Source organism: Callospermophilus lateralis, chromosome 5 (genome assembly GCF_048772815.1).
Source record: "Callospermophilus lateralis isolate mCalLat2 chromosome 5, mCalLat2.hap1, whole genome shotgun sequence".
Lineage (NCBI taxonomy): Eukaryota > Metazoa > Chordata > Mammalia > Rodentia > Sciuridae > Callospermophilus > Callospermophilus lateralis.
This window is the reverse complement of record NC_135309.1, coordinates 113,339,940-113,350,266: the sequence shown is the minus strand read 5'-3', so window position 1 is coordinate 113,350,266 and position 10,327 is coordinate 113,339,940.

The window sequence follows — 10,327 nt, the reverse complement described above, 5'->3', positions numbered from 1 at the left end:
CAAGATATGGGCTCTGGAGCTCCATCTGTCACTTCAGCCTTACAGATATCAAAAAAGAGGAAGGAAGATGGCACAGGCCCCAGCATCCCACTCCAATCAACTGTAATCAAAGACTTATTCCTGAAACATTCACCAATAGCTTGTGCATTGATCTTGCATCTATAAGTGAGGCTTGGAAATGTAGTTTTTCAGCTGTGTACACTGCAGAGTCTAACTGTGTGTCTGTTACTAAGAAAGAAGGTAGAATGACCTTTGGGAGGGCTGGGGATATAGCTTAGTTGGCAGAGTGCTTGCCTTGCATGCATAAGGCCCTGGGTTCAATCTCTGGTACCATATGCACACACAAACAAATAACTTAAAAAAATGACTTTTGGGTAGGCAAGTAGTTTCTCCTGCAGTCTTTGTGATGGACTCCTATTTTTTCTTTCTTTTCTGGGCTGGCCCAATACTGGGGTGTGATAGTGAGAGTAGAGAGAACAATCTAAGCAACAGTCTACTTGGACAGTACAATTTGAAAATAATTTCCACAAGGCCTGCGTCTGTGACCAGATTATATTAAGCTTATACACTTGCATCCTTGTACGACCATATCATTACAATGTGGTGTATTAGTTTGCGCTGACTTTTGTCACAACTTACTACAAACATGATGGCTTCAATGAACACAAATTAATCTTCTTAACAATTCTGAAGTTCAAAGTCAGTTTCACTGAGCTGATATTGAGATACTGACAGGTACTGCACTCTCTCTGGAGGATAAAGGGGAGGTCTCTTCTATACTCTGGTGACTGTTAGCGGACTTGGACTTGTGGCTACATCACTCTTATCTCTGTCTCTGTCTTTATATCACATTCTCTGACTGTCTTAGGACTCCCTCCTTTCTAATAAGCATGTGATTCTATTTAGGACAGACCCCAACAACCCAGTATAAGCTGCTCCTGTCCTGATCCTTAACTGAATCACATCTCCTCCCATATAAGGCTATATTTCTACTTTTGTCATATAAAGAGATATTTATAGTTTCCAATGGTTAGGACTGAATATCTCTTTTGGGGGCTACCATTCACTACATAAGGAGAATAATTTGTATCACAAATTACCTTGTCTGACATCTATGTAATTTTTTTTTCTTGTTGACAACTCTAAGGCTAGTTAGTTTCCTATGAAACCAACTATATGAGAAGCACATTATCTAAATCTGATCAAAAACCTACGAAAACCGTATATTTATCTTCTCTTACATGTTATAGACTTTAGGTAGTGATTGGATTAAATTGACTTCTTGATAATTATGACTTTGTACTTTTGGTTTCGTTTTTATTGCTGTTTTTGGTGTAAGTTGTTTTCTTGGATTTTTAAAAAGTAAGGTTTATTAAAATATTATTTATATACAACAAAATTCACCCATTTAGGTGTACAATACTATGAGTTTTGATAAACCTATACAGTCAGGTAACCCCACCAAAATCAAGACATAAAACATTTTCACCATCCCAAAATGTTTCCTCCTGTTCCTTTATAATTAACCCTTTCTCTCCATTATCCTCACTAGAAACCATGAATCTGATTTTACCTTCAATAGATTTTTTTCCTTTGTAATAATGTTATAAAAATAAAATCATACACCGTCAGACTTTTGTATCTCCTTTCCTTCATTTAAAATAATAATTTTTGAGATTCATTCATGTTGTTGGACTTAGTTTGTTACTCTTTACTGATAAGTAGAATTCCAAAGGTACCTACTTACCTCCATTCTTCTACTTCCCATTTGATAATCACATGGGTTGTTTCCAGTTTTTGAAAAATATGAATAAAGATGACATAAACACTTGGTTATAGTTTTTTTGGTGTGTGAAGATATATTTTCATTTCTTTTTGATAAGTACCCAAGAATAAGATATTGCTAGGTTGTCTGGGACATGCATTTAACTTTCTAAGAAACTGCCAAAGAATTTTCTAGAAGTGCCTCTCCCATTGTGTGTGCCCATTGGCAGGGTGTAGGCATTCTGGGCCTCGGCATTCCTGCCAGCCCTTGGCAATGCTAGATCTTCCCTTGTTTGTGTTTACATCATAATAAATATGTGGTGTTCTCTTGATAAGCTTTTAATGTTCATTTCCCTAATGACTAATGATTTTGTCCATCTTTTTTAAGTGCTTATACACCATCTGTATGTCTCTGATGAAGCATCTCTTCAAATCTTTATTCCATTTTTAAGTAAGATTGACTGCTTTCTTAGTGCTATGTGTGGGAGTCCCTCATGTATCCTGGCTTCCAGTTCATTATTAAAGCTATGTTTTTGAAATATGTTCTTTACAGCCTGCATTTTCATTTTCATTTCTGTAACTATCCTTTGCAGCCAACACTTCTAGTGTTGGTTAAGTCCAGTTTATCAGTTTTTTTCTTTTTTGGATCCACACTTTTTGCATCTTAGCAGAGAAATCTTTGCCTGACTCAATGTCTCAAAGATTTTCTCCAATGTTTTCTTCTAGAAATCTTATAGTTCTGGATTTCCTACTCAGACTCATAACATGTTTAGAGTCAACATTTATATGTGGTAAGAGTTATGATTTGAAGTTCATATTTTTGCTTATTGATGTCCAAATTTTCCAACATAATTTCTTGAAAAGGCTATACTTTCTTCTAGTCATGTCACCTTGTCAAAAATCAATTGCCATATATGTGTGGTTCTATTTCTGGTCTGACTTTTGTTCCCTTCCGTGTGTTTTTTGGTTCCCCTGAATCACACTGTCTTGATCATTTATAAGAAGGCTTAAAATTAGGTAATGACAGTTATCCACATTTGTTATGACTTTTTTGAAAGCATTTTGGCTATTTTAGGTCTTTGCTTTTCCATATAACTTAGAGTTTGATTGTCAATTTCTTCACCAAAACCTTCTGGGATTTTCAGATTAATTTGGAAAGAATTGGCATCTTAATAATATTGAATCTTCCAATATCTGAACACATTCTATCTTTTCATTTATTTAGGTCTTCTTGTAAGTCTGCTTTAAACAAATTAAATTAATAATCATTTTTTTGTACATAGAAATTACAATTTAATAATACTGTCCTGTATTCTAAGACCTTGCTGAATTCATTTATTAGTTCTAGTAACTCTTCTGTGAATCCTTCTGGATTTTCTATGTGGCTCACCTATTTTCTGGGTATAGGGGCAGGTTTTTCTTTGTTTCCTTCTTGATGCCTTTTATTTCTTTTACTCCTTCACCATATTGCCCAGGACTTCCAGTAAGTTGTGAAACAGAGTTGGTGAGATGCTTATTCTTGCTTTGTTCCCACCTTCAGGGGACAAGCATTTCTTTTTCAACATCAGGTATGCTATTAGCTATGGGTTTTTATGTATTCTCCATAAGGATGTTCCTTCCTAAGTTTGCTGTGAGTTTAAATCACAAACAGATGTTGAGTTTTATTAATTCTATTTCAGCACCTGCAGAGATGATGTTATCATTTTTCTCTTTTTGTCGGTTGATATGGTAGATTATATTGATTGATTTCTGAACATTGAAGTGATCTACATTTCCTGGGAAACATTCCATGTGGTCCTATTATTCTATTTCAAATTTCTAGTCCAGTTTGTTAACGATTTTTGCATCCTATTTTTATGAAGATATTGCTCAGTAGTTTCCTTATAGATACACGTTTGGCTTTGGTATCAGAATAATGCTGTTGTTTCTTCCTCATATTAATTCTACTTATTTTTGAAGCTTTCAAATGGCCTTTTGTAATCTGTTTTATTCTCCAACCCCTTTAATCTTGAACTAGATCACTAGGACCATGCTCCCCAAGTTGTCCTTTCTATATATGTTTACTTCTCTAACACAAATATTAGACATCTACTATGAATAAAGATGACAAAGATATGCTATCATTTATTCTCTTATCTAAAGCTCCAATTTTCCAAAAAAATTAGTAGAAAATGGAAAAATGGTGTAGGGAAAGAGTGATATTTGTATAAAAAAGTTAGGGTTTCAGTCTTTGTTTAGCGTCTATGTTACTATTTGCCACCTCCTCTTGGATGAATTCTGTATTCTACAAATTGTGTTTAATTATTCTTTATGTACTTTGCTTTTCCTTATACCACTCATAAGGTGTTCATATTTTTTCCATTTAATATATATGAAACCAAGGGCTAGCTGAATTAACCACTTTGTCTGAAGTGACTCTCTCAGTAGGCATTCATGACAAATTTGCTCGTCTCTGCTCAAATGAACTCCACACCAGCATTGCCTTCTAGGACTCAGGGAACCTTTCCCTCTTGTCCCCATTGCTTTTAGACTGATGCTACTGTCCATGTGGCATCCTTGAGGTTTCAGTTTCCCCATAACATCTAGCAGGTATTCAGTGACACCTGAAATGATTCTGGGAAGAGCAAAATTGTAACATGGATGGCAGAAACTTTCGTTTTTGTATTTGTCTCCATTTTTTTACTTAAATGGTGAAACTGTAGCAGGGTATATGAGTGTGTGTCTGTGTGTCAGTGAGGTTGTGTGTGTGTGTGTGTGTGTGTGTTTGTGTGTGTGTGTGTGTGAGAGAGAGAGAGAGAGAGAGAGACCGGCCTGTGGGCTGATAGAGCTCATGAGGAAATCTGTGAAGTACCTAGTAGACCCCTTCCACACCACACACAACACACATTAGTTCAACACTAGGGATAGACAACCAGGGGCAGGATATGTGAGAAAGAGAGGAGGGGGGAAAGTAGTTAAAAAAATGCAATGGTGGGCTTGTGAGGAGTTGTGTCTGAGACAAGAGCATTTGATGTGTCTCCTTTATGCAGACTATCACCTAGTACTGGAGCCACGGGGCACTTTCCAGGCACATGGAGATGTTTTGGCCATGTTCCCTTTCCTCAAAATAAATTAATGTAGCCCTGACGTGTAGAAGGCACCTTTGGGAAAAGAGAAGATTGTGGGTCTGTGGGTTGTGAGTCTCTGTTGGGGTTTGAAAGGCTGGGGAGATTGAATGACTCAGAGTCTCAACTCTTTCTTCACTCTACAGCTCCTGTACTTCTGCCTGAGAAGCTGACTTGAAAACCGCCATGGAGCATCCTCACATCTCAGCTGGGAAAACTTGGAGGAGACATGGCTGCCTCTTCCCCAGAACCATCCCCTCAACTGCCCCCACTTGTATTTCCACAGCCCCTTCTATGCCACCAGCATGGAGCCAACAGGACGCAGAATCCTTTCTTGTCCTGCTCTCTGTACCCCAGCAGCACACCTCCATCATCCACTACTGTGAATGTACTGTGGCCTCCAGACCACAATGCCAGTCTTCCGGGACACCTCTCAGCATCACCCTAAGTTCGACTCTGCTGTTTTTCAACACAGTATATCTTAATTGCCAAGATTTTAGTTGCTGAAAATTGTTGATGCTAAAGATCCTAAAGTGGCCAGACCCAGTCACTCTTCTTATTTCTTCAGTGGGATAAAATACATCTTTTCTGATTCTGTGAAAAAAAAAATAGAAATAGAACCTGTAACTCATCACCCAGAGAGCACTACCACTAATACTGTGTTGTATTTCCTTGTTTGTTATTTTCCTTAAAAAAAAAAAAAAAAATATATATATATATATATATATATATATATATATTTACAATCAAGGTGTGTATCCTGTTTCTTTTGTGTGTGTGTGTCATTTGATAATAATTTGTCAAGAATATTTTCCTAAGCCTTTAACAATTTTTTAAAAGTATTTATTGAGTTGTAGATGAACGCATATAGAATCTTTATTTTTTTATGTGGTGTTGAGGATGGAACCCAGTGTCTCACACATGCAAGGCAAGTGAGCTACTACTGAGCTACAGCCCCAGCCCCAACCTTTAACATTTGAAGATAAGTTATTAATGACTATTCTTTTGTGTGGATGAAAAATAATTTAGTTCATTCACAAATGATGGGCACTTGTATTTCTTATAAGATAGATTTCTAGAGCTGAGGTTTTTGGGAAAATCAGGATGTTTTAAAGGCTGCTGATATATATATCTCACCATGTTTCTTTATAGAGATGTCGTCCCAATATATACTCAGAGTAGAAGTACTTGGGATGTGCATCTAATCACATCAGCAAAGTACTGTGTTCTGTGCTTACATTGCTAATTACGTAGGTAATTAAAAGCAATTGCTTGAATCAATCAATTCATTAATATGTATAACTCATAACTCTGACTTTTCCTGTTTCAATTGTTGTTGGTGTCCAGCTCTTTTTTCTATGACAGTAAAATGGGAAATTCAATAGCACTTTCAATAAAATGGGTACAGTTATAATAGCTTGTTTGTTTTCACTTTGAGATGCTTTAGATGATTAAATGAAATAAAAGATGAAAAAAATATTTAACAAACCATAAATCACCATAGTCTGACACCTTGAGTCCTGCTGCATGACCAGTAATCTTCTTGGCGTCTTGGGGTAGAAAATATGCAAGGAATATAGGAAACATAATTCTTACAGCTCAAGAACTTTAGAAGTTGGTGATATTCTACATATGGCATAATTATAACAATTATGCATCCAGGATTCCTGGAAATATCCCTCCCGCTGCAAATTGCATGTGCCAAACATTGCGTCTCAATTTTCTTGGTTTAGAAATACATTAATCACAGACGTTTGCCTATTTGGAGGAAAGTTCACAAGCCTCATTGGTAATCCTTAGGGGTTATTTCTGAATGTTAAGTATTTTAGCTTTGAAAGATAAAAAAAGGCACATTGCATGTATATATTACTTCCTTTGCTTTCGGAGAATTTGAAACAGTGTGTGTGTGTGTATTGTTCATAAAAATGCTCTCACCTTTCAAGTTTGTATTTATATGGTTAATTTCCTTTTTTCTCTCAAAATAAAGTTAATTTTGAATCAATTAAGCACAAAGGAGTGTTCCGTCTCAGATGTTCCCTCTATCCCTCCCATCTTCCTTTCTTTCTTTTTACTTTCCAGAAACTTGATCCAGATGAGTGAAAATCTTCAATCCCAGCCAAAAATTTGTTCTCATACTAATACTATCCTACAGTCTCCTCCAGAAAGAAATAGGTTCCACTGAAGCTAAAGATTCTGTAAGAGAAAATATTCATAAAGAAAAAAAACAAACCCTACTTTACCATTTCTGTGACATTTCTGAGTGAGTCAGCCAGTTGACTGCAGTGAGGTCCACACAGGCACAGAGGAGGATGAACAAGCAGCATCCCAATGACTACTCCATTAGCTACGGCAGGAAGTCAGTGCCCTGATCTTCCGGTACCAAAATTTTAAATGAGTGCATCATTAAGAAGGTTCTACCACACAACTTCTTCTTGACCTTTTCTGAAGTTAAAAGGCAAAAAAAAGACTTAAGTTGTGTTTTTGTGGGTCTGTTGCTCTCACTGTCTGTACCTGACACAAGAATATGCAGGAGCATTGGAGTTCCTCCCCTCCGGGGTGCCTGTCTGGATTCTGGGTCTTCATGGATGGAGATTCAGGAAATCAGATAAGGAGGCAGAAAGTAATTAGGTTCTTTCCCAACCCTGGTCACTCCTTTTCTTTCAAAGTCACTTCTTTTATACCATGGAGGGGCTCTTGCCTCCTTCTTTAGGAAACCTAAATAGCTCAAGATGGGTGGTTTTGAAGTCCGGATGGTCCCAAACCCAACCATGTAAACCTGCCCCTTTTGCACTCATCTCCTGGGCCACGTAGGAGTGGTGGGACCCAGAGTACCTTAATACAGAAACAAAGGTTTACAATTGATGGTTTACTGGGTAGATAACTCAAAGAATATGCAAATTATCAGCCAAACAATGATTTAGAAAGAAATAATTCCTGCTCGTGTACGGTGAGGTAAAGGGGGAAAAGCTCCTTGAGTCAAGATGTGGTGTCTGGGCACATCAATGTTTATAGTAGCTCATTCTACAATAGCTAAGCTATGGAACTAACTAGGTGCCCTTCAATGGGGCATAAATGGATGAAGAAAATATTATATATATACATATACACACATATATATATGTATACACACACACATGCACACACACATACATACACATAAAATGGACTATAACACAACCACAAAGAAAAATAAAATTATAGTCTTTGCTGGTAAATGGATAGAACTACAGACTATCATGCTAAGTGAAATAAGCCAATCCCCCCCAACCAAAGGCCGAATACTCTCTCTGATATGTGGATGCTAACATACAATAACAAGAGGAGGGAAGAATAGAAGTTCATTGGATTAGACAAAGGGGAATGAAGGGACAAGGATGGGAATGGGAAAAACAGTAGAATCAATCAGCCATAATGTCCCTATGTTCATGTATGAGTACATGAACAGTGTAACTCCACATTATGTACAACCACAAGAACAGGACGTTATACTCCATGTATGTATAATATGTCAAAATACATTCTATGGTCATGTTATATTTAAAAAGAAAAAATTAAAAAAAAAAGATGTGGTGACTGAGAACCACTCTCTTCATTGCCAGTTTCTGGCCTCCTACTGGGTATGCATTTAGTTAAATAACACCCAGGAAAGAAATGGAACCAAAGTGCCCTGCTTGCTCCACAGAGGCCCTTCAGCACAGGGACTCTCAGCTGAGGTGTGGGAGGCAGACAGCAGAACCTTTGTGAGCTATACACTCTCATAGAGCTTCTTCTCCAGTTGCTGCTAACCCCCTTGCTGACTATCATGGCCCTGGTGAACCACGTTTTTGATATAAAAATGTTGCATACCTTAAATGAGTTGGGCTGGAAAAAAGCTGAGATCCGCTTTCTTGGTGGACTTTATAATGCCACAGGTCTATGATCTTGGGCCAAGTTTACATGAATAGATGAGTTTGACCTCTGTATGAATCAAGTTCAACCAGAGAAGCAGAATCAATGGGAGAGAGATGGATAAAAAGAAAGACAGATTGATAATAGAAAGATGGATAGATTAAAAAGTTAGATAAGTATTATTATTTTTGCACTTTTTATTTGTTCTATTTAGATATATATGACAGTAGAGTGTATTTTGACATATTATACCTACCTGGAGCATAACTTATTCGAATTAAGATCCCATTCTTGTGGTTGTACATGAGGTGGAGTTTGGCTGGTCACTTATTCATAGGAAAGTTATGTCTGATTCATTCTACTGTCAGAAAGATAGATATTAGATGAAAGAAATGAAAGAAAAGGTTGATGGATAAAAATATGGAGAGATAAATAATAAATAGAGGAAAGATAGAAAGGTATATAATAGAAGATTTTTGCTTAGTGATTGTGGCAACTGGCTCAGCAAGATTGAAATCCATGTGTGGGAAGTCTGGAAGGGATCAAGAGCAGGTCCACCCTACAGGCAGCTCCTGAATCTGTCATAGGGAGTCAGGAAGGGAAGAGCTCGTGAAGAGAAAGCAATTGGAGATGCAGATGCTATTTGGAGTCCAGCTCAGAGATTGCACAAACCTTCTTTTAAAGGGCTCCTGATGATTAGGTCACTCCTGCCAAGATACTCTTAAAGTCAATCAACTAGGGACTTTTATTAGTCCTTATTAGTGGCAGTGCCCAGATGAGTGCTTTGATAAATGACAGGGAGACGGTGTGCACTGCATGCTGCGACATGGCTGCTGCCGCTTTCTGTGCTTTTGTCCTTAAGCCAAGTTGACACATCAAAAATCCTTCCTTTCTTCCTTCCTTCCTTTTTGAGTCTTGGAGCTCAATACATCCAAGATGCACGTTGGATTTTTAGAATGCTTTTGTTGGAAAATGTCACATTATAAGCTGGAACAATGTCTGCATATGTTCTCGGTATATGATTTCTCCTTTGGACTTTTCCTCCATCTCAAGATGTTCATCCTCAGACCCAAGGCAATGGCTGCTCCATGTGCTACCCTCATTCCCAAATCATTCCCAGCTGGGCTGCCGAGTTCAGGAGCTCAGTAGGCAGAGTAATGTAACCAGAGAACTAACTACCAGGCACTCAGAAGAATGACTTTAATATGGAAACCTCTCCCCTGGCCAGATCTGTGCACATGAAGCAACCACAACAAACGAGCTATGAACAATACCAATTGTGCTGACTTCACAGTGCACATACATGCAGCCGCTTTTCAGATTCATTTTAACAAAGAGATGAATCAGACTTGTTGGCAAACACCCTGCATTGTCTTTCCTCTGTCCCATAACATTGTCTGAGCTCAGTGACTGGGTAGAAAACCCTGCATGAAAGTCAGTGGATAAACTACCCCAAGATCCAGACTCACTCGCTACTCTATCTGAACATTACCAAAACAGGGCATCATTAAAACCTTTAATCCAAGTAATTTTCATCTAGGAAGGTCTTTTTACCAACAAGGCAAGTCCAG